At 43.0% G+C, this 23,516-nt stretch overlaps 1 pseudogene; it reads left to right on the forward strand.

Annotated features, from left to right (window-relative positions):
* Positions 1–22,365: 22,365 nt before the first annotated feature.
* Cfl1-ps6 (cofilin 1, pseudogene 6) lies at positions 22,366–22,800 on the forward strand (annotated as a pseudogene).
* The last annotated feature ends 716 nt before the right edge of the window (positions 22,801–23,516 follow it).

Genomic DNA, 23,516 nt, shown 5'->3' on the forward strand with positions numbered 1-23,516 from the left:
AAACTCAGTGTGACTGCTCCTCCCAAATTTGTGCATTTGAGCACTTGGTCCCCAGCACTGTATGGACAGAACGTGAAGCCTAGATAAAATAAGTCACTAGGGGTTGGTCTAATAATTTCCCACTTCCTAGAACAATCTCCCTCTGATTCCTGATCCATGAACATGTAAATAGACCACACTCTAAGGTCCTGCTTCCACAGACAGAGCCACCTTAAGTCCCATGTCTTTCCTACTAGGATGGACTGATACTCCCTGAAACTGTGAGCCAAAGTAAACCTTTCCTTTCTTAAGTTGTTTTATAAAGTTATTTCCTCACAGCGATGAGAAACTGCTAAACACAGCTGCATGGTAGTTCTCTCCAACCCCAATGCTTAATCAATTCTGAGTTCACAAATAGTGCTGTGTAGACAAGCTCTCCATCCAGATATCAAATAAGCACTTCTTACTTAGACCAAACATGTCTCAAACTGAATTTTTAGTATTTAAACATCACATAATTAAAAACTCTTAGTTTTTTATGTTTACTCAGATCCAACCACTTGGAAGCTTCCCTGGTTGCTTCTCTTATACCCATGTACTCTACCTGCAAATTCTACCTTCAGAATAAGTCCACAATATAATCAAACCTCTATATCTCCATGATGGTTCGTGACAATAATCTTTTGGTTGTATCCTGTTTTAAAGGTTTTGTTTATTTTTAATTTATGTATGCTTTGTACATATGTGCACTGCGTGTGTACAGTACCCACAGAAGCCAAAAGAGGGCATCAAATACCCTGGAATTGGAGTCACAGACAACTGTGAGCCTCCAAACAAGTGCTGGGAACTCACCCCAGGTCCTCCCAACAGCAGCAAGTGCCCTTAGCCAGCTGAGCCATCTCTCCAGTTCCTTTGCTTGTATTACAGAGTGTCCTCATTAATGTTTCATTATGTTTTCTTCCTCTACAGTCTATCCTTAATATCTAACATAGGAATCTTGAGAAATAGATGATGTGGCACCTCTGTTTAAGTACTTCAAGTGGCTCCCAGCACATTCAAGCCGAAGCTGAAGATTCGACAATGGCACACAAGATTCTGTGGTGTCCTTACTCTTCGGATCTGCATCACCTCAGCCCCCTTTCTTAACGCCTCCTGTTCATCCACTTCACTCCAGCCATAGCTCGTCCCTACACGTACCACAGCCCAGAACAGCTTGTCTTGAGGTGGATATTAGACAGCTCTCTGAAGGGGTGAAGTGCAGGAGTACAGAGGAGAAAGAAAGGACAACGGGCTCAAATAATCGTCAAAGCAAACGGGCCATTTTAAAAGTAATATCTGCTATTATTTTTACACTATTATATCTATTACACTCGATAGAAATTCTCAGTAGAATATACCTCACTGAAATTTAGGTTTGGGTGAATGTTTTAAAGCTTTATTGTATGTACATAGTCATTCTTACTATTCAGTATTTTCAGAATATTATTTAAGTGACCATGGGTGAACAGAATGGACACATTATAGAGGCCAAAGGTTGTTTCAGAAGCAGTATGAGCACTTTATACAAAAGAAAAGATATATATTCTGGAGTGTTTCTCAGAGAAACACAAGCCTTTATTTCATGGACAAATCAAAAATGCAATGCTGGATAAATTGATGTTATACTAGAGAAAAATATACAACTTAAGGTGAAAATTGAGTTGGAATAACAGAAGTGACCAAGCAACAATATGAGATTAAAAAAAAATCACAATAAGTATCTATAAGCTTGTAATAGACACACTTGTTCAACACTTCACAGATCAATTTGAAAGCATTCACACCGGGCTGCAGAAACTGCAGATTTGGATCTGTAAAGCTTCAGTTAGTGACATTTTAATACCCTTGATATTGTTTTAAGAAAACCTTTCATGACCTCAAAGTCCCCAGACTATGGAAGCAAAGTAGGTGTGAAGTCTGAACTATGAAGGGGGGACTCTTCAGGAGACACAGAATAGTGGGAATGGGTCTCTCCAGACAGGGAAGCAAAAGCTTCCTCCTCTTGACCCACAAAATTAAAAGTGACTCTTCAATATTTGATTCAATTACTTAGGATGTGAACAGATATGATAGGGCATTTCAATTGCTCCTTTCTTCTTGTCTTTTATTCTTGCCTACGTAAGTGATTTATCCAATATGTAAGGCTTATGTGATTGTTGGCTTTTTGTTGAAATATGCCTAGGATAGATTACCTGTCTACTTTTTTCTTTATTATTCAATCTTCGCTCATAGGTTATATCCTGTCTAAAGTTTCCCCTTCCTCCAGTCCTCCAAGTCTTCCCTCTTACCTCCTCTTTCTCCCAGATCCTCTCTGCCTCTGTTTCCCTTCAAAAAAAAGGAGCATATGCACACACACACACACACACACACACACACACACACACACACACACAGGGGTATCAACTGAACATAGCATGAGACATTACAATAAGACTAGGCATATACAAGAAAAATTATTTCTAATGATATTCTGCTATACTTAATGGACCTGAGCCTAACTCAATCATCATCAGAGAGGCTAAGTCCAGCAACTGATGAGAGCACATGCTGAGATCCATAACCAAACATTAGGCAGAGATCAGGGAGTCCTAGAAAGGGGGTTAGGGGAGCCATTAGAGTCAGAGGGGTTAAAGATATCATGTGCCTACTTTCCTTTTTTTGGATACTTTTTATTTACATTTCAAATGTTATCCCCTTTCCCCTACCCAACAACCCACCCCTTCCCCCCTCTCCACCCTGACATTCCCCTACACTAGATGGTCCAGCTTTGGCAGGACCAAGGGCTTCTCCTCCCATTGGTGCCCAACAAGGCTACTCATGCAGCTGGAGCAATGGGTCAGTCCATGTGTAGTCTTTGGGTAGTGGTTTAGTCCCTGGGAGCTCTGGTTGGTATTGTTGTTCTTATGGGGTTGCAAACCCCTTCAGCTCCTTCAATCTTTTCTCTAACTCCTCCAATGAGGACCCTGTTCTCAGTTCAATGGTTGGCTGTGAGCATTCACCTCTGCATGCTCTGACTGAACCTCTCTGGAGACAGCTAAACTATATCAGGCTCTTGTCAGCATGCACTTCTTGGCATCAGCAATATTGTCTGGGTTTGATGGTTGTATGTATATGGTCTGGATCCCCAGGTGGGGCAGGCTCTCAATGGCCATTCCTTCTGTCTCTACTCTAAACTTTGTCTCCATATCTCCTCCCATGAATAATTTTGATCCCCCATCTAAGAAGGACTGAAGAAGCATCTGCACTTTGGTGGTCCTTCTTCTTGAACTTCATGTGGCCTGTGGATTGTATCTTGGGTAATACGAGCTTTTGGGCTAATATCCACTTATCAGTGAGTGCATAACACGTGTGTGTGTGTGTGTGTGTGTGTGTGTGTGTGTGTGTGTGTGTGTGTGTTATGAGAAATTTGGACATAGTACTACCTGAGGACCCAGCTATACCACTCTTGGGCATATACCCAAAGATGCTCCAATGTATAACAAGGACACATGTTCATAGCATCCTTATTTATAATAGCCAGAAGCTGGAAAGAACCCAAATGTCCTACAACAGAGGAATGAATACAGAAAATGTGGTACATCTACACAGTGGAATACTACTCAGCTATTAAAAACAATGACTTCATGAAATTCATAGGCAAATGGATGAAACTAGAAAATATCATCCTGACTGAGGTAAGCCAATCACAAAAAAGTGCCTACTTTCTTAAAGCAGAGTACATTGGGTTGTATTTAACTTACTTCTGAGGTTCAGCTGCTGGCAGACAGGCTGTATGACATAGTGACAGTGAATTGGACTTTAAAGACAGAACAACATAAAAGATGACTAACTCTCCCACTGGAAGAAATTTGACATTATACAAGGTTTCATAAAGTGCCTGTGCCTCAGTGTTCTCATCTGGGAAACTGGCACGAGAACACAGCAGATGCAAAGACTCGATGCTCATGCAAAGAACATGCTCAGAGACAACAGCTGGATGTGCTTGGTGACTCATTTCCTTCTCATCCTGGGTAACCGAGCAAACACTACTCAGGGAGGCATTTCAGCATATCTGCTTAAATATCCACAGTTTTTCCTGTATCTAATCCCAGTCAGTCCTGTCTGGCTTCATGTCCCAGCATGCTTTGCAGACCCATCTCATCTATAGCTGTTCTTGTAACCATATTCTAGAAACTTTCTAGTTCCTCTCTTCTTTCTTTTTGTTGGTGTCATTCAGTCCATCAGTTGTCACTCTCCTGCTTCGGGGCCTGTATTCTGTTTTGCCTGGCTCTAGGTCACTGTGGATAGCTTAAGTATAATGTACACCAGACCTCATATTCAAATAATGAATATGCACCAAATACTTTAATTATGGATTTGAAAACAGCAATCCAACCACACAAAACATTTTGACAAGAGCAGAAGGCAGAGGCGAGATTTTAGTATTCATCAGATGTTCAATGCCAGCATGGTTGGCAATTAATCCTGGAGAGCAATCTTGGTATTGCTAATAAATGATATGTATTAAACTGTGTTTGCCATTTTAACCATATTCACTGTTTTAAATCTGTTATTAAGTCATTTCACAGGTGATTTTTCTCAGGGTCACCAAGTTAGCAAATGACAGATCTAAGGTGACATGACTCAACATTTTTAACTGTTCCTACTGCCAAAGTGACCTAAATTGTCTCCAAGAGCCCAGTGCACAGTATCTGTTTTTATAGAGCATGCTACACTTAGAGGATGTGGTGGTTTGAATATATTTGGCCCATGGGTGTAGCAGTAAATAATACAAAAACGATGTGGAGCACCAGGCATCTTGCCACACTACCTCTTGCTCCTCTTTGTTCTCAGTGGCAATCTCTCCACCTCCATGGCTAGCCCCACATTGGCACCGGCTACTCTCTGGCCCCAGCAGCAGCTGCCCTCACACAACTCTCTGTCTCGAACTCTGCTCACATCCCCAGCATCTGCCCCCTGTGTTATTGTAACAATTCCCAGTATCCCAGTAAAATCAAAACTCTAGAAGCTTGTAATTTATCAATCCGATTTATATCAGTAAATTCTCACTCCACAAAACATCCACACAATAAATTCAGAGTCAAATGATATTGATATAAACTGCCTACTTAGATAAGACAAATTATACTTTAGTAATCCACCCCTTATAAGATATTCATAGTTACCAGTGGCTAATTAAAGCCACACAGGGGTGGGTCATCCTTCTCCTCCATGTTCTCTTCTTCCTCCTTCTCCTCTCTCTCCCATGCCTTTAGAAAACTCTATCCCTGCCTTTCTTTTTCACAGCCCAATCACAGGCCTTGTTTCATCTTGAGCCTGCCCTCACCTGCATATAGACACATTTGAAACAGCACTATTAAGAGGTGTGACTTCATTGGAGTAGATATGGCCTTGTTGGAAGAAGTGGGTCACTGTGGGGGTGGGCTTTGAAGCTCTGCCTGGTGAGGAAGAGTCAGTGTGGAAGTTCAGTCCTGGCTGCAATCAGATCAAGATGAAAACTCTCAGTTCCTTCTCCCTCGCCATGTCTGTCTGGATGGTTTCATGCTTCCTGCCATGATAACAGACTAAACCTCCAAAACTGTAAGCTCCAACAAAACGTTTGCCTTTATTAGAGTTGTTTGGGTCAAAGAGAGGCTGAAGGACAGATGTCGAGGAGCTGGCAAAGAGAGGTAACTATGACTCCATGAAGAGGAAGGAGCAAGCACTAAGCTGTGGGGCGGCGGGCTATGAAAGGTACCCTGATTCCTGGTCAAGATAGGTTGAATCCCTGGAGGGGGACCCCTAAGGGATGGCAGAAGCATTCCCAGGCTCCCAGGAGATCAGGCCCCTCTCATGTAGCTACAGCCCCCCACAACCCCCTGTAGAGAGGTTTGAGACAAATCAGTCACCCCAAGCCCCTCCTCCACAGTTGAGGACTTGACCATGGGTCATGTACTCAAGACAGAAGCAGGACCACGCCTCCAAATATGTAGATAAGGTATTCCCAAGCTCTCTGACCAAACCAATAAGAAGTACCTGCTGTCACTGACCCATCCCGAAACTGTATTTAAGAATCCTAATCAGAAGGATTAAAGGTGTGCAGGAATTATTCCATCGTCTGAGAGCTTCTGTCGTAAGAGCTGTAACACCACTACTTGGGGAAGAGATCTGCTCTACTGAAATCACCACCAGAAGATCCCCTGCACCCCTCACCAGATAGTCAGTCTCCTGCTGGCTCAGTCCAGCTCATACTGAAGTGGCAGAGGCAGAAGCAGAGGTGGAGCAGCACCAGCAGCAGAGCAGTGAAAGCAGTTCCTTCTCCCTGCCTGAGTTCTCTCCCCTTCACCTGAACCCTCAGACCTCGCCTCCAGCGCACAGACTGACACTGGGCAGTCACTGAGTCAGCCTATTATAATGGATTGAGTAGGAGAATGTCATAAAGGTACAAATAAGCACTGCGCTTCTACTAATGACCAACGTAAAGTGACTTTCCTGATAAATAAGAAAAGAAACAATTAGTGTGTGTAAACAGCAAACCAATCCCACTCATCTCTCCCCATAATCAAGAAGACAACAGGGCCAGAACAGTCTCTCACAAAATACAATCTGATTACCCATAATGCCCTGCCTATATCTCAGAACCATATGCTGCTGCAGGCAGCCTTTCTACCTGTGCCATGGTTTTCCTTGCCTCTCGTATATATGAATCCATCCTGGCCTTATGCACTCAGAGAAGCTATGATTCACAGTGCCTCACAGATCTTTCTAGCTGGTGACTGCTCACCTCTGTGCATAATGCTACTTCAATTCTGTGAGCCTCATCTGCACTGTTAATACAGCCTTTTATGGGAACATGCACTTCATTTGGTCTTCAAAACCAACACATGTGGACCAGAAAGATGTATTGGCAAGTCTCCCTGGATTGTAGGGGGCCAGGAAACAATCAATCACTATGACACTGTTGATGGAGTGTCCTTAGATACCAACCACACAGGTTGTACAGAACATGCTTCAGACTTGAAATCTGCAGGAAACATGGCCAGCACTGAGGCGGTATTCTGTATCAGTCTTCTTATTCAGGCAGTTCCCTATTGTCTGCCTGCTGGTCCTTCCTCTTCCGGTCTTGGTGTGCTTTATAGCAGAACTTCTTATCCTCCCTTTTTTATTAAAATAGCTGAGAATGTCATCTCGAAAACTTTCCTTCACCCCCTGCTTTGACCAAACAATGCACTTTCCCAACATCATATCCTGGCACTCAATCGCATATCAGATTCAAATAAATCACAGTTGACTTTTAAACCCTCCAGCAATTCATGTCTGCCTACATCAACTCCCACAGCTTTCAGCTGCTCTTGTCGCATGAACCTTCTCCCAGCCCTCTTTCCTCCACACCGGCAATTCTTTATCTTCCTTCTGTGCACTCTCACCCACCTGCACCAACCTCCCCGCACTATCAAACTGCTGATGGAGATGAAGCAGAAGAGGTTGAGTCAGGCGTCCTGTTTCATATTCCTCCACTCCTCCTTCCCGACTCTGTGACCTTGGAACACAGCAGTGACTGTGATGGTGACAAAGCAGGCATTTATCAGGTACCTTACGTGTTAACCTGTTTAATGCCAACAGCAAATTCACAAGACAGGATCCTTCATGAGGTCCACTTTAAGAATGTGCAAACCACCCAGGTTTGCTTATGCCAAATCTCCTTAATTAAAAGCTGGAAAGCTACTTCTCAAGCATGAAAATAAGGAGGTTCACGGAAGACAGTCTACAGCTGCATATGTGCCGATCTCCTTTCTTCCCACCCCCATTGCTAAGTATCTTTGTATCATCTCCCATAATCTCTTTTTGTCTTGCTCACAGATCTCTTCTCTGCTAAATAAGACCAGCACTCTCCCTCACATCTAAATACCAGGTCTTCACTCTCTCACAATGTATAAGAAATAAATGCAAAGATTTTTTTTCAAATTCATAGTTTATTTATTATATCTTCCTTTCCCTAGAAATGTACTGAACTTGAGCTCAGAACCTCTGCTCTGCTTAGCTGAAAACCCAGACAAGACTCTACCATTGCGGGGGGGGGGGGGGGGGGGGAATGCATCTGCTCAGTGTGTGAGTGGAGGAAAAACACATTCCCACCAGTTCACTGAAATCTCTCCACCTCTGCACAAGGCTTTTCATTCCCTGAAGCCAGACTTCAAATGCAAATGTCACTAGAGAAGTTAATGCTTGGCTGTAAGGTAAGTTGCTGGGTTTTGAGCTTGTCTTACCAGCAAGTGTTGGCAGAGAGCGTGAGAACTCAAGGGAGCTCAGAGAAGCAGATATGGAGATGCTTGTGTCCAGCTAGCTATTGGGCCAGAAACAGCATCATTCCTCACCCTGCCTAAAGCAGCGGCCAGGCTGAAAAGTATCCATGTGACTATGAAACAGAGGAGCCAGATAAACTCTGATTGCACCCAATCTGTAGCTAACCCGGAAGACCTAACTCAGTGACAAGGTGGCCCACTTTGTTGCTGCTTATATACCTTTGTTGATTTGATAGTTAATGTCCAGGAGTCCACAGTTCTATAAAGCCACTGCACTTACCAATATTTCACATATTTCAAGGTAAGACTGGACTCTACCCTCCTTAAACATAGGGTGTCTCCCTGTAAAGACAATTTGTCCATCCCAGCAAAGAACTTTCAATAATCTCTATATTCATTTCCTGAAATAAAACAAGTCAAGTTCCCTGATGTTATAGACAACTCCAAAGATGTTGGCAAGACCCTGTGATCACAATGCAGGCAAGATCCTCCCTTGGAGAGCTACTGGGACTTTGCCGGTCTCCTCTAAGTCATAGAAGACACCAAAGTCACGGATAGCCCCTCCGAAATCAATTGCCAGAAAAAAAAACCCGATATCTTGGGTGTTTAATTCTCTTTCAGCACTTTCTCAAGCACTCAGAGAAATTCTGTGGCATGTTTTGAGCTACCCTGTGATGACTACAGGCCTAGGAAGTCAGAGAGGTCTCTAACCAGCTAAGCAGGAAGTTAATGCCCTGTTTGGGAAAGGCTATCTGGACAGATGCTGGTAAAGGGGAAATGAAAACTGTCATAGAGGGGAGCCACTCTGTTGCGATGGCAGCTGTGGCTGGCATTGTGGCTGCTTCCACATGACCTTAAAGCAGAGACACTCAGGAAAGCATGCCCAAGATACAGACCTCAGAAACTGTGAAATATATGTTTAGGCTTCTGATGTCTGGAGTGATGGCTATACACTGCAACACAAGATAAAAGAAGTATCTTTTTGAGTTCCTTTTGGAAATCCCAAAGGATTTAATTGTGAATTTCGGGGCTACTGATAACATTTTATTTGATTTTTAATGGACATATTAATTTTCCATAAACATTGAACAAAGAATAGCACTCTTATTCTCTGAAATTTTCTAACACTAACATAAAAATAGACATTACAATATTCTAGTGTTTTATAAATCCAAATTTTAGGTTTGTTAAAAATTATTTTGGAATTAGAATATAATTTGATTTAGTAGGATTTTAAATACCAGGTTAATTACATGTCCTTCCAGTCATACCCACAAGCTGTCACTGGGCACTGCCACACTCCTAAGTCACGGGTGTCACTTGGTCCAGTTATAGTTTAGGCGCCCTGAACCTGAGGAGTCAGTCATAGCACTCACAGAACGTGACAGAGTTAGCATGTGACAGAAACCCACATTTTCTCACTACAGACCATTACTCTTTCTATCTCAGTACTTTGGAAAGCCAAAGCAGCATGGCCAGTTATAATAATCTTGTCTATTTTAGCAAATAAAAATGGAACATCACTGGAGAAAAATTAAAATGCTCTACTGCAGGAAAGCATCCCCTGACTCCTCATCATCTTCCACTCCCAGCGGCATCTCAAAAGCACGCAGATAATCGGCTGGCCAGTTTATAAACATTCCTGATTTCACAAATAAATCTAAGTCAAGAGCTCTCTCTGGGGTTAACTTGTTCTCTGCATAGGTTAATTTAAATAGCAGTGAAAATTTAGCTTGAAAGGATAATTATAATATTTCACCCCCCTTTTATCGCAGGTTATGCAAATGAGGCTTTAATCTTTTCACAGTTCATATTATATTAATACAGGGAATAAAAGGACCTCAAAATATCGTGTACTGTCAATCACTCTCGAAGAATATGCTCACACAATCGTAGTGAGTACAAATTGGACTAATTCCCATAATTGTGTGCTGTGCATGTTGTCAACAAGTCAACAGATGGGCTTATAGCTTGGCAGGGTACACAGTTGGGCAGAGTAAACTGCCATTTTTTACCAGACTACAAGGCTTTGGATTGAGCGGGGAGGGGTGTTTGGTTTTGGGTGGGTGTTTTTTTTTTTTTTTTGACATTTCTCCAATATCGAGAGTATTTATTGAAAACCTAGGGACAGCCCCAGAGAAGCAAAATCCAACTCAGGCCCCCTTTTAACCTACAATTTTCACATCCTGCCAAAGGTAATGAAAGCCCTAACCCGGAGTGACAGACCTCGGCTGCGGCGGGATCTTCCACTTCACACCACGGCTCTTGTGGGAGTCTCTGTCACTCACAGTGTTGAATAGTGAAATGTGATGCTCGGAGAAATGCGGCATCATCGTCGAGTTTAATAACTATCAGAGGGAGGCTGGCAGATAAGCTTTAACCCCAGGGCACTTTTAAAAAAAAACAATCAAAATACTGCTTTCCACCCACACAGTGATAACCCAGCATCATGTGTTTATATTAGAGACAGAGACAGACAGACAGGCAGACAGGCAGACGGACAAACCTTTCATGATCATCCCAAATAATTACTCCTTCAAGTAAGTGACCATGGAAGTCAATGTAATGTTTAACACGTCTATGAATAAATTGGCTAACCTCAAATTCCTCTACTCACCAACTACAAGCTAGGAAGTCACAAGTTAGTCCCAAAGTCTCAATTCCCACAGGGCAGACTCTGCCTTACTTTGAGACAATATTTGAAAAAATTACAATCCAAGTATATATGTGTGTGCAAAATATCACAATTAAAGTCAGGGTTTGTGCATTGTTAATACACCCATGTTTTCAACCAAACCACAGTGGCACTCTATAAAGAGTAGAACTTGAGGATTTACAGTGTGTCAGTGAGGCCCACTGGCCAGTTTTATCCCTAAATTTAGTTTTCTTGACAATCACCTGAGGGGGATACAAGTGTCATCACTTCACAAAAGGAAAAACCAAGGCATAGAGAAATTAAATACGTGGCCAGGTTTCACCACGCTATTGGTAAGGCTCAGAGCAGCACTTGAGCTGGAGCACCATAGGGCTCAAACCTCCGTGCCACACGGCTATAGAATAGCCCCCCTGAGCGCTTTCTGAAAGGCACCGTCTTCCATCTTCAATGCTTTAGGACACCTGAACGCGTGCATACCTCTTGCCTGTGCTGCCCCATTAAGCGTGCCTGAGCCGTAACTGTTACTGATTCCTCGTAGCTTCCCAGTGCCCCACTTGACATTTAACCTCTAATAGATGCTCAAGATAATTTCTTAAGGTTACTTGAGAAATTTCAGCTTCTCACAGGAACTATTACCTTCCATTAAGGAAAGCTGTCTACTCACAGAGAAAGGCCACGTGTCTCCTTGAGCAAAGGGACAGACTGAAAGATGAGCAGACGCAGTCGTGGGTCTGGAACTGTCAAGTGGAAATGGAGCTAAGATTCTGCCAGAGGCACTCCGACCCATCAGTCAGCACACACGTATTGATTATCTTCTGGATGCTAAACTAATCCCATGATATCAGCAGCTGCCAAGCCGTGAAGTCAAGGTGACGCCTGGCACTTTGAAGGAACTGTGCAAATGGGAAACCTCTATTTCAAGTTGTACATAAAACTGTCATTACATTATAACTGTCATTACCGTACGTTTACTGGGATGGGGGTGGGGAGGAGGAGTTTTGCTTAGTTTTGTTTTGTTTTTTAATTACTATCCAGGAAGAGAAGTGCAGCTGCTAATAGTAATGAAAATCAGAAGTGTGGCACCATTTAAGACTGGTAATTTCGGGTTGGGGATTTAGCTCAGTGGTAGAGCGCTTGCCTAGGAAGCGCAAGGCCCTGGGTTCGGTCCCCAGCTCCGAAAAAAAGAACCAAAAAAAAAAAAAAAAAAAAAGACTGGTAATTTCATCTTGCCCTGTTTTTCATGTTGATATAAATGAATTCGTTTGAAGACACGGGGAATAGAGAAAATAAATCCTCCTGCTTAGAATTTTTAAAAGCTAAATAGACACACCTTTCCGCGTTCAAAAGAAGGAAGCCTACCTCACAACGTACACAAAATGAACTGCGCAGCAATGGCCTGAGCGCAGAGGTTAGAATGGCTTAACCTCCAGTACCACATAGAGAAACATGGCCTCCAGTGCGGGTGTGTACCCACCAATAGGTAAATCAAAGTGTGAGTCAGAAATAGTGAAGGTGGCAAACCTGACTTTACAAATATGCCAAGGAGAGGTGAAAGCACACACTGAGAGACAGCGTGCGCGAATCCGGGTGCCATCAGCTGCGTTTTCAAATGTATTATTCTAAAATATACAAAGAAGGGAACGCCTAATTGGAGGAGTTAGAGTAAGGACTGAAGGAGCTGAAGGGGTTTGTAACCCCATAGGAAGAACAATATCAACCAACCAGACCCCCCAGAGCTCCGAGGGACTAAACCACCAACCAAAGAGTACACATGGAGGGACCCATGGCTCCAACTGCATATATAGCAGACAATGGCCTTGTCAGGCATCACTGGAGGGAGAGGCCCTTGGTCCTGAGAAGGCTTGATGCCCAAGTGTAGGGGGATGCCAGGGCAGGGAGGCAGGAGGGAGTGGGTATGTGGGTGGGTAGAGGAGCACCCTCATAGAAGCAGGGGGAGGAGGGATGGGATGGGGGCTCCTGGAGGGGAAAATGGGAAAGGGGGATAACATTTGAAATGTAAATAAAGTATCCAGTAAAAGAAAAGAAAAAAAAAACAGAATTTCTACAATGTTTAAAATGCATAAAACCCTTGAGTAGACAGGATAAACAAATTGCCAAGAAGCCCCACAAGAAGACAGACAACAACATCAAGCCTTTGGGAAATGGAGAGAAAATCCATAGTGAGGTAATCATCTCACGCTTACTAAAATGGCTTTAATGAGATAAATTGTTTATGAAACAGTGACAAATGGGAAGTGCATGGAGAAGTGGGAGCCCTTGTCACTGAGAGGGAGAAATGTGAGCCTGCCTCAGTGGAGAGTTGGATGGATTTGAGAAGAATAGCATAGGATTCCTGTAGGACCCACAGGTCCCTTCCTGCTTCTATATCCTAAGCAACTGAAAGCAATGACAAGGGTAAAATCACAACATCGTAGCCAAGTGTTCAAAGCAGTATTGCTCACAATAACCAAAGGTCGATACACTCAGTAGTGCTGCCGATGCCTGTGTTGGAATATTACTCAACTGTGTAAAGGAATGTGATCCCAACACATAGTACCAAATAGAAGAACTTCCAAAATGTTATGCCAAGTGAAATAAACCCAGAAACAATAGAATAATGCTGCTTGATTCTGATTGTGTGAATTATCAAAAAAGTTCATAGGAAATAAATTAGAGATTAACAGGGTCTAAAAGACCCGGGGCAGATGGACAGTTAAGCTATGGCTTAACAGTCATAGCACTCTGAAAATGAATGGGTGACAAAAAGCCTTAAAAAGTAGTAGCAGTTACCCAGAACTGTGAATGTAACTACTTCCATCAAATTATATGCCTAAAAGCAGTTAAAACCACACAGTTTATGCTGCCTATGTATTCACAGCAGTAAACATTATTTATAAAGGAGAAAAAAAAATCAGTGAGTAACATTGCCCTTCCCAATTCAAGCCAACTTTTATAAACACTGGTAGCAGATCGCCATGGTGATGTATGTGCCAGGAGACCCAATAGGTCCCAGTGGTCCTCTCTATGGCCTCTTTCATCATTTCCCTCCTCCCCCGTGTGAATCCAGTTCCCTGGCCCTCAGCCAAGAACCCGTTACTTGTCTGAATTTTCTCCCTGATGAAAGGGCCACAAAACTAAGTTCAATTGAACCTATTTCAGGAAATGACAGAAACCAAGCTATCATCAGTAGAGTCCGATTTATTCAGGAACCCACAGGGTAAAAGAACACCACCACAATTCCACTCCAGGATTTGCAATGAAAATGGTTTACAGCAAAATGTTATCCTCCTCCTGGGGATCAATCTGCTGTTTGCTTTCAATACCTTACATAAACTTCCCCCAAGCAAGGAGGTGGCAATTGGAATAAGTAAGAGCATATATTTAGACACTTAAATGTCTCCTCAAAATGACAAAACATTGAATTTTACTTTTAAAAAGATAGCTAGGCATTAAAAATGTCCTTGTAATCCATGATGGGACCCTTAAACCCTCCATTTTACCTTACATAGTCACATGATAGTGAGCATCGATATAAAACCATCATGACCACAGCCAGCTGGGATGCTCGGTAAACATGGTGTAGAAGACATCAGAGGAGCAATAACTTTAATTCTGTTGCTCATACTGGGTGAGCAGCGCTCTTAGCAAAGGGATCTAGGGACATAGCTCAACAGCTGAAGTGCTTACCCATCCTTGGACTCATGTAAAAGTCAGATGCAGTAGCTTGCATTTGTGTGAGCTTAAGGCATGCCTAAAGGGTGAAGGGAGGTAAAGAAGTCCTCAAACAAGGTGGACGGTAAGAAGAGTCATTGGAGCTTGCCCTCTGACCTCCACACTCATGCTGTGGTAGGAGTGCACTTGCACACGTATGTATACTCACATACATGCAAGCCAGCACATGCACAAAGAAAAGTTTTATTAATAGCACTTACTTGTAACAAGAGTATTTTATACACAGAGCTCGAAGACAAATAATTTTTCTTTTTGTTGAACATAGCTTTTTCTTTCAAATAATATATCCTGATTATGGTTTCTCCTCCCTCCACATCTCCCAGTTCCTTCTCTCCTCTCTTCTCCTCCCCCTCCCCATCCAAATCTACCCCTCCTTGTTTCTCATTAGAAATCAAATCCATATTTTAAAGGCCATAAACAAGAACTAATTATTGAAAAAATTCAGTTGTTACCAACAAATAATTTTTTAACTTTTTCTTGATTCTTCGTGAGTTTTACATCATGCACTCTAATTCCATCTCAACTCCCTGTCCTCTCATATCCACCCTCTGCCCTTGCAGCCTCCACCCCACAAAGAAAAAGAAAACCACATAAACAAAAATAAATTTTAAAAAGGCAATACAAAGAACAAAGCACAGAAAACATCTCATCGTGGAAACTGTAATGTGTCCCAGGGTGTCCCACAATGTACTGGTTGGTTTTGTGTGTCAACTTCACACAAGTTAGAGTCATCAGAGAGAAAAGAACCTCCCTTGAGGAAATGTCTCCATGAGATTCAGCTGTAAGGCATTTTCTCAATTAGTGATCAGTGTGTGAAGGCCCAGCCCAGTGTGAGTAGTGCATTCAGTGAGCTAGTGGTCCTGGGTTCTACAGGAAAGCAGGCTGAGCCAACCATGGGAAGCAAATCAGTAAGCAGCAGCACTCGATAGCCTCTGCATCAGCTCTGCCACCAGATTCTATCCCTGCTATGTCCTGACTTCCTTTGGTGAATAACAGCAATGTGGAAATATAAGCCAAATAGACTTCTTTCCTCTCCAACTTGCTTTTTGGTCATAGTGTTTCATCACAGCAATAGAGACCCTGACTAAGATACACAATATACCCCTCTGTCCACACATCTTCATTTGCTAATGTTCACTGCTTTGAGTTCTAGTTCAATGTCTATGGCTTCTGTCACATCATCAATATGGGATCCTCACTGGAACTCTGCCTCATTATCTTATTGCTGCCCCAAGTCATGGAGATCCTGCAGCCTTAGGTCAACAGAACTGGCCCTTTCACATATTCTAACAATTCATAGGTGATGTAGATTTTTGGAGGGGCCAACTCTAAGTCCTGGATCTGGGTCTGGCTGGTACCTTAGCTGGTCAGCCTAATGACTCTCCTTTATCAACACCACCAGGGAGAACACTCCAGCACTGCTACAGCTAGGCCACCCAATGCCCTCATATTCTTGGGTCTGGCTCACTCATGCCTTAACCATCAGGGCCAGCTCCACTGTATCGCTCCACTGAGGTGGATGGCCAGCTCTCTCAAGAACTATAACCAGTCAGAGTCAGTAGCAAAGTGGGAAAGCACCACACTGGTGCCCACTTCACCTCCAGGCAGACGAGTTGTGGGGCCAACCCTCCTGTTCTCACTCTCTGGTGACTCACCTTAGCCCTTCCACCAGGGCCAGCTCTAATATGCTGATCAGGCTAGGTATAAGGCCTGCTTTCCCAAGTGTTGCAGCTGGTGAGGGACAAGGCCAGCTCACCTGCCCTCAAGCCCAGGGCCAGCAGTCCTGACTGCTGCATGTGGCAAAGAGGAAAAAGCGGGGGGGGCATATTCCACTCTACCTCACATCAGAAAAGTGGCGGGACCACTTTCCCTCAGTCTCATCCTTAAGGCAAGCTGTACTGCCACTGAGGGCCATGTCTGGGACTGTGGCCATGGCTCATAATACCACTAGAGACCATGGGATATCCGTGGTCTTAGAAACCACCTGGGACCACATAGATGTCCAAGGGCTCTGTAAAAATTACCCTGCCTTCCACTGGCTACAGAACCCTGGAGAGGTAGCCCCACCTCTCACTGGCGGCACCTCAGGAAAGTGTGTCCTATACCTTGCCCAGGCAGCACAGTGGCCCTGGTATCAGGAACACAGGAGAGCTGGTCCCAAGGGCATGAGCTAAGAGTGCTGGCTTCATCACTCCTCTGCTAACAAATATCTATTTATCTTTAAATATCTATTATGTGTGAGGTATTTTTTTTTAAAAAGGCTTTTGGTGAGTCCATCTTTTCCTTAAAGTCTTCAGTTTGCAACATCATCTCTTTACATCACACACTCTAGGCCAAATCTTCACTCACTCAACCTGGGTATGTATTCTCTCCTCCCCTGGAGAGCCTGGTAAAGTGTCTTCCAGCCATAGGTTATCTACCTCCAAAGCCTAAAGAAAAGCCTGACTTGTAGTTTAAATGCTTATAACTTATTGATTGAAGCAGAATGACCAATACATATTTGCTGATGGATCAAGTTGAACAACTCCTGCTGAGTAGACCTTATTATTCAAGTAAACAAACACAAATTTTACCTCTAAGTTCTCCAAATAACCATCAGAAGTAAGAGTCTCCCTCTCTAGGAAGAAAACACTGGAAGGGAGTAAGATCGAGCCAAGAACACAACAAAGGTGCGTTCTCACACCCGGAGTTTGTGCACGTGACCGTTTTTGCTCTCCTTTCACCATTTTCTATATTGGATCCACAAAGATGCAAGACATGCACAGTCTACAGCGCCCTGAAGTGAGTAGCATGGCATCACACAGTCACTACGCAGTTGGGTTCTTTGCCTCTGTGATGATGCGTAAAGGAAGCACCTTTCACTGACTTAGTCACCAAGGCCTAACAAGCTCGGGTATATTATTCCTTTGGCCTTCACTCTCATAGAAATATTACCTTATTCTGATATCAATGATATCAATGAAGTCTAGCTAACTCAGGTGCTACTTATTTTTATTTAATTAATTTCCTAGAAATGATGTTCTCATCAGAAAGAAGTATGCTAAACCACTCATCAGACTAGAGCATGCTGATCATAGAAGACATGGGGGTTGCTCTCTGTACGCAGACAAGCTGTTCAGAGGAGCCATCCTGCAACTTCAGACCCTTTTCAGTGTCATGCTTCTGAGACCTGAAGCCAATAAATAATTGCTACTAATGCTTCTGAGTCAGACATACATTTGAATTTAAGTTATTTCTAACTATAACAAAGAATAATTTTCCTAAGCATGTTAGTTAACCTCTTTAAGTCTTAAAGTCCTCGTTTCTTCAAAAGCTTGTGGAAGGGGATTGGAAATTGAGCCCAGTAGTAGAGCACTTACCTAGCAAGCATGAGGTCCCAAATTCAGTCCTTAACTCCTAAAAAGAAAAGAAAAAGGAGGAGGAAGAGGAGGAGGAGAAAAGAAGAAAAAGAAAAGGAAAGAAGGCAGATGAGGATGAGAGAAAGAGAGGGGGAAGAGAAAGAGAAAGAGAGAGGGGGGGAGGGAGAGAGAGAGAGAGAGAGAGAGAGAGAGAGAGAGAGAAGCAGCTTGTGTGAGGACATAAGGGGGGAAACCCCTGTCAGGAATAAACATTCCACACCTCCACAGATGTTCCACACCTGGGAAAATGGCTGTGGATATGGTGGTCAGAAGGTGCCAGTAGATGTGGAATTTCAGTGTCAGTCACAGTTAAGCGCTGGTTCAGAAAACCATGCATGGCCTGGGGAGTAAGGAAGCATGGCAAAGAGAGACAGAACAGTGATGTGTGATTCAAGGCACCTAGCATGTGCCCACTGCACACATGCCAAAAAAGCAGGCATCATGCCCATTTCAGGGGTGAGAAAATGAGGCCCAAGGAAGTTTGACATCATTTGTCCAAAGTCACTTAGCTGGCAGGGAGGGGAGTTGGCATCCCAATCCCCCTGAGTCTTCGTGATTCCAAATCCAGGGTCAATTTAACACCAAAGCCTTGTTGATAAGTCTAGCTGATCTTTCAACATAGTTGAAATCCAATCATTATAGTGACCCATTCAGGAGGGCTTCACAAGGCAAAATGATTGAAGTGCTATAAATTCTTGTTAATGGCCAATCAATCATGGCCGCCTTCTGTGCCCACATTATCACCATCTTTCATGTTGTACTCATACACACAGGCTTCCCCTCAGCCTTCCCCAGCAGCCAGAAGTCACTCTCAGATGATAACATTCAGCTCCATTGACATTATCAGGTAGCTGGTGACATTCAATTAGTGAAAGGCTGGGCTCTTCTATTAAAAACACTCCAGTAAAGATCGCTAGATCTCTGCGAAATGACCACAAACCCGAGTGGCATTTATACTTGTGCTAAACTAAACAGAGCTCTATGCTTTGACAACAGTGGTGGCTTTGTATTATGGCTTCTAGTGTCCACAGCAAGGGTCTCCTGATGCCATTGTTCATGCCCTGCCATGTTTATAACTTCCACGGGTTCACTCGAGATGTGCCAAGCTCTCAGAGCAAGAATTATTGTTGCTCTGTGAGAGCTAAAGTTATGTTTTAAGTTTTAATTACTGTGCCTAAGAGATTCATAAAACAAAAATGCCTCTAACCTGTAAACCCCTTGCCCAAGAACGAGTACTTTCTGAAATGCTGGAGGCTATTGTTTATATGAGATAACAAGCCACATGTTTTTGCTTCCTTAAACAAGATTGTTTGACTCAATGCACCAAATATGCTGATCATATGTAGTTGGAAGATACATAGGCATCAAACGTGTGCTTTCTTCTAATAGGACCTGGAGGGAAATATGTAGCCTTATGGCTTTGCCTTTATAAGCCTCTACAAAATGTGACTGAACACCGTTTTCTGGGAACCCCAGAATGAACCTACAGAATCCATCATCCTGAACAGTATTTGATTACTGCATGCAAAGTCTTGTGTAGGACTCTGTATAAAGGGTGCTAACTCAGGGTAATCCACAGAGTGAGTTCTGAGTGTCTCCAGGCTTTAGTTCCCATGGCTGGGCATTTGATTTAAAGACCTAACAAGATAATATCCATAAGCAAGAACCCAAACTTCATGAACACTTTACTTGATAAACAAACAAACAAACAAACAAACTGTGTACTATAAAACTCATGTCAGAATTTGAGACTACCCTCTTTAGAATTAAAGAAATCACTTTAAGAAGTCCAGGGTCAAGTCGATGTTATTCAAAATTCCAATACTGTGGTTTTCCCTTTTTATCAACGTCCTGCATCCTCACCTACAACACATGGAAAATATTTTTATTACGTCTGTAACATACAGAGTTTTTTCTCTTGCCATCCATTACTCTAAATGTACAGTATGATACCATTTGCATGGTGTTTATATAATGTTAGCTATTAAGTGACTCGGAGCTGATTTAAAGTATGAGCAGGTTGTATAGGTTTCATGCAAACACTATTCTATTTATACAAAGGACCTGAGCATTCTTGGCTGTCGGTACCCACAGGGGTCCTAGAGCCAATGACATACAGATCCTGGGAAACTAGATACTATTTAAAACAAAATATGTGACTATAAAAAGGACTCTAACTTATTTTTTATTAACCCCCAATAACATTCACATCAGAACCTAAGGAAATAAAAAAGGCTTTTGAGAATACAAATTAAATTAAATTGAAAATGTCAAATTTTATGAGCGAACAGACTTAGGAATTTGACAGTGAAATGTTGAAAATCCTTTATGTTATTTTCTTTCACGTGCTCTTGCCCTTTTGGTCCTGCTATAGACACAGGTCATCTGAAGCTACGCGTGTTGAAAGGCATGTAATAAGGAACTAAATAAATTAAAAGGGGGCTGGAGGAACAGGACACTTCATCAGAGTTACCATAATTGTCCCGTTTTCATTATATACATGAAAAAATGCTTCATTTGCCTACAAGCCAACCTTGTGAGATATCGTCTGGGCTCAATGAACTTGACTCCTCTGTGACGGTAGAGAATCTCATTGAATAGTGCCCCCAGAGGAGATCCATCTCGTCTCTGATAGATTTCTCAGCAGCCAGTGGTGTTTAGCTACACCGCAGGGTGTGTAAAATAAATAAAGGTTAAATGATTATCAAAATGTGGCCCACATCTGAGCAACAGCGTGCACCTTCGTGGGAGGGATGTCAGTATTAAAGCAAAACACACTTGACTTTGGCAAGGAATCTGTGGGAGACAGCTGCTGGGAAGTGTTGCAGAGAATCTGTTTAGAGTAGGTCCCCAGCCCCTGGCCCTGCCTCCTGGGGCTTTCTGGGCCTTTCTGATCCATCAGCACTCACTTTCATGTCTAGAAATCCCAAATAGTATGGTATTTGAGCTCCTACATCCCCTTTGGAGGGGATTAAACATGAAGAACAACAGTGTTTGTGTAATGCTAGAATGAGGACTCCAGAGGGGGAAATCTTTTATCTGTTGGTCTCTACTGGTGAACATTGTAGGAGACATTTAGAGCAGACAATACTGGGAGCAGGAGATCTCTCCAGAGTTAATGGACTAGACTTACTGTCTGCCAACCAGTTCGAAGACCCTGGATTATCTCATTTAATCCATATAAGATCTCATGGATTCACCCTTTTATTAACCCTAGTTTTCAAATACAGAAACAAAACTATTGCAAAAGCAACTTGCAAGGTCATGCAACTAAGAAATGGGAAGCTGGGCTGTGTCCAGTTGGCTGGAGACACTCTCTTAACAGAAGTGCTACAGTGCCACCCTCTGGTCCTCATGGAGAAACATCCTTTGCCAATGAAACCCAGTACCGTGGATAGAAGGTGGGTGTCCCCTAAAAATCTACTTGAAAAGTAATCCCCAGTGGGAGGCTATCTGGGGATGGAGCACTGGGAGATAATTAGGTCAGAAGGTTACGACCCTCAAGAGTGGGAATAATGTAGAGGCTTCAGATAGGTCCTCCAGCAAGGAGACATTACAGGGATCAACCAAAGTCCATGGACCAGGAGGTGGACTCCCTCTGGTTACTTAATGGACAGGTACCTTGGACCTGACCTTCCCAGACTGTAAGACTCTGAAGTGAAGTTTCGTGTTTTAAGCCCTCTCGTCTATGGGACTTCCTTGTAACACCCAGAACAGACAGCAGTGCCAATCATATTATATAAACTTAATCAAAATTTAAGCCTGTGGAATGAAAGAGCTCATTAGAGAGGATGAATACTGACTTCATTTAAACGTGAACATTTGAAAATGACCCACCAGGCAGGAAATGAACCTTGAGATTGGGCACTATGCAACCAACGAAACCTAGAGAACACAGAAGTAAGAGGAAAAAACAAAAAACAGAAGCTTTCATGGCAACAGCTCAAAATCCAAATATAGTTTAAAAAACAATATTACTATATATACGAGTATCATTATACAGATTATATTTATGTATTTAGAAATATACATGAATATACATATATTGTATAGCAACCATTGATGGAAAAGGCCACGAATTTAAAAGAGCATAGAGAAGCAGATGGGAGGATTTGGAGAGTAGGGAAAATGATGTAGTTATGTTTTAATCTAAAAAAATAAAAAATAAATATATTTTTAATGATACTGCAGTCAGATCCTGTCAGCAGCTGCATCTACTGGCCTAGTTCTTCTGTGGCTGTCCCTGTCTCTCTTTCTCTTCTGGAAACAAGGCCTCTGTATGACTACTTCTGATGGTATCATCAAAGTGTTCAAGGATATGAAGGTGTGCCAGCCCTCAAAGCCAGAAGCGAAGACACTCAAGAAGGCCATGCTCTTCTCTCTGAGAACAGTTAAAAGATCCCGGAGGAGAGCAGGGAGAATCTGGTAGGAAACCTAGGGCAAATTGCCCCACTTTGGTCAAGATGCTGGCAGACAAAGGCTGCAGCTATGTTCTCTATGGTACAAGCTTGAAACCAAAGAGAACAAGAAGGGGATCTCTGGTGTTCATCTTTTGGGCACCCCTTAAGAGCATAATGTTCTATGCAGCTCCAAGGATGCCGTCAGGATGAGGCATGAATTACAAGCAAACTGCTACAAGGAGGCCAAGGACCACTGCTCACTGGCAGAAAAACCAGGAGGCAATGCTCTCATCTCGGGGAGAAAGCCCTTGTGAGCCACCTCTCTCCCCCTGCCTAGAGCTTTTAGCAGACCTGCTCTTGGGTATACAGGCTGTCCCTTTCCTGCCAGACTGAAGGTGATGGAGGATCTCCATGGGGGAAGACCAACTCAACACTCTGCCACACCCACTCACCAAACCATCCGTTCACCATCCTTGACAAACTGCCACTGATCTTCTAATTCCTCTTGGAATTAGAACAATTTCCTTTCCAGGCACACAGTTTTAGGGAGCCTTATTTTTTTGTTATTTTATTTTATTTTATTGGATATTTTATGTATTTACAATTCAAATGTTATCCCCTTTCCCTCCTCTCCCATTTCCCTCCCACCTCCACCTGCTTCTATGAAGATGCTCCCACTCCCACCTCAACACCCTGGCATTCCCTACACTGGGGAAATGAGCCTTCACAGGACCAAATGCTTCTACCTCTATTTATGCCAGACAATGCTATCCTTTCCTTCATATGTGGCTGGAGCCATGGGTCCCTCCATGTGTAGTCATTGGCTGGTGGTTTAGTCCCTGGGAGCCCTGACGTGGGAGTGGGAGTCTCTGGTTGGTTCATATTGTTGTTTTACTACAGGGTTGCAAACTCCTTCAGCTCCTTCAGTCCTTTCTCTAATTCCTCCATTGGGGTCCCCGTGCTCAGTCTGATGGTTAGCTGCAAGCATCCTCATATGTATCAGTAAGGCTCTGGCAGAGCCTCTCAGAAG

The sequence above is a fragment of the Rattus norvegicus genome, chromosome 14 (genome assembly GCF_021556685.1).
Source record: "Rattus norvegicus strain SHRSP/BbbUtx chromosome 14, alternate assembly SHRSP_T2T, whole genome shotgun sequence".
NCBI lineage: Eukaryota > Metazoa > Chordata > Mammalia > Rodentia > Muridae > Rattus > Rattus norvegicus.